The sequence below is a fragment of the Vicugna pacos genome, chromosome 19 (genome assembly GCF_048564905.1).
Source record: "Vicugna pacos chromosome 19, VicPac4, whole genome shotgun sequence".
In the NCBI taxonomy this organism is placed as follows: domain Eukaryota; kingdom Metazoa; phylum Chordata; class Mammalia; order Artiodactyla; family Camelidae; genus Vicugna; species Vicugna pacos.
Window position 1 is genome coordinate 592,372 of NC_133005.1, and position 2,282 is coordinate 594,653.

The following is a 2,282-nucleotide window of genomic DNA, read 5'->3' on the forward strand; positions in this document are numbered from 1 at the left end:
GACCCCTCACAGGTCTGAAGCCAGGGGAGGGTGATGCTCCCCACCTCGCTGGCCCAAGGCTGGGGCCCTGCTCCCCGGGCCAGGCAACCGAGCACCCAGCTTCCCGGAGCTCTGCGGCCCTCAACATGTGCTCCAAGGCCCTCCTCTCAGGAGAGTCTGAGCTTCAGGAGGGCAGGGATGTGTCTGTTTTCTTCCCCGTTGTTCCTGCAGACAAGAGTAAACACTAAGTATTTAAGTACGTGAATCAATGGCTGAAGAAAAGGTGGCCCCTTGTCAACGTGCCAATCAAATTTAATAAGCAGATGTTTTTATTTTTAAGCTCTACTTCATTTTTCAATTAGCAATACATTGCTGTGGCTCAAAACTGAAAAGGTGCAAAATAACACACGGTGACCGTGTTCCCAGCCACCCGGTCCCCCTTTCTGGAAGCCACCGCTGCTAACACCTTGCTTCTGCTCTGCGGGGGAGCTTCGTTCACACGGAGCCTGTGTGCGTCTGTGTGTCTAACGTACTTTTCAGTCATAATACAGTGGTTCATGCTCGACCTTCCGCCCTCAGTTCTGAGCTCACATTTGAGGGTTTGGGGTCGTTTGCCGGGCGGACACCAGGTGGCAGCATAGACCGGGCTGGGGCTCGTCCCTCCAAAAACCCGGTGATCTCCCGTGGTTTCCCGGGCGCCGCCGCCCCGGCTCCCGCGGCCGTGAGCGCGGGGCGCGTGCGCAGCCAGACGCCCGCCCGGCTTTAACGAATGAAAGAGACTTGGCTGAGTTTAAAATCTGTGACAAACTGAGCCGTAGGACCTGACACGGGGCTCGGTGGGTTGTCGGATTCAGTTTACCGAGAAACACACGCCTGGAAGGCCGCTCCTCATGCGGGCTGTCTGCACCCGCCCCGCTGGCGTCAGCCCGCACGACAAGGGCAGCTGCGGGGTGGCGGGCACCGCAGACGCGCCTGCACACGCTCCGTGCCCCACACCGTGCCCCGCCCTAAGCTCTGAAGGCGGATGGCCCCTTGGTCCCCACGTGCCTGCCGCGCGGTTCCCTCCGCCCCTGGAGACGCCCCGCACCCGCTCCTCCCCTCCGGCCTCCTGGTGAAGCTCCGGGCCTGGGTAGATATCAGGTTGCCTTCTGCATACCTTGTTATAGACGCATTTTCCATTTAACGATATATCCTGGAGGTAATTACTTATTAATATACACAATTTTTAAAATTGGAACTCTTGACGAATGTGCGTGTCATCCCTGCGCAGCGGCCACGCTAATCTTCTCTGTATCGTTCCAGTTCCAGCACATGTGCTGCCGAAGCCAGCGCTGGAAAAACTTTTTTTCCAGCTTAAAAAAAAAGTGAGCTGCAGCTTACTGAACCTGGCAAACTACACAAACCTTAAGTGGGGGGCTCGATGATTTGCAGACCTTCCCACCAGCAGCACCAGCAGCTCCTGGTGGTGGGGAGCACGCCCCGCAGACCCCTCTTGCCCCTCCCAGACGCACGCCCTCCTGTAACCACAGCTGTGACTCCCAGAGAGAAGGGCAGCTCCCTGGTGGCGGCCTGGCCAGCCGATGCACAGATGTGGCATATTTAGCCCCATTCCTCCAGCCTTTCGCTGTTAGAAATGACGACTCACTGGCTGCCCCGCACACACACCACCTCTTGTCTTCGCACCTTTACTGGCAAGCCCAAACTCGTCTCATAAAAAAAGACATGAAAAGGAATTTGGCCAAGGTCCTCTGGATCTTGCTACTTCTACCTATGATTTCTCTCTTCATTCCACACTGACTCCTTCCCCTCCTCTGAATTCCTGTCGTTCTTCAGCCCCCACCCTCTTGCTTGTCCCTTGAAGGTGTCCTCCAGCTTTTCCCACCAGAACAGACACACCCGAGGGCCTGGACACAGACTTGTCTCTGTGTTCGTATGCTTGACAGAGGCTGGAAAATCCAGATCAAGTTCAGTGTCGGCTGATAAATTCGTGTGCCTGTGCATTAGACCTCATGAGAGTCACAGATACCCGTGCCCTCAAGGAGAAACATTTGTCTGCTAAACAGTTAAGCAACTGTTCATAACAGACTGCGGAGCAGACTCTAATTGCTTAGTTTAACAGCTATTAGTCTCTTACCGAGGCTCTTACTAAGATACTTTCCCATGTAGCCACAGTTCACACATCAAAATAGAAACTTGACGCTGATGGGCCTGTCGTGGAATCCCCGTGTACCACGTTTCACAGATTGCACCAAGAGCATCTTTTATGGCAAAACAAAACAGAACAGAACAGAACACAAACTATC

General features: G+C 54.6%; 1 non-coding gene across 1 annotated transcript; it reads right to left on the reverse strand.

Moving 5' to 3' along the window:
• Window positions 1–1,204: 1,204 nt before the first annotated feature.
• Window positions 1,205–1,311, reverse strand: LOC116278443 (U6 spliceosomal RNA). Its single transcript, XR_004187764.1, has one exon. It is a non-coding gene; the product is annotated as a U6 spliceosomal RNA (small nuclear RNA).
• Window positions 1,312–2,282: the final 971 nt, after the last annotated feature.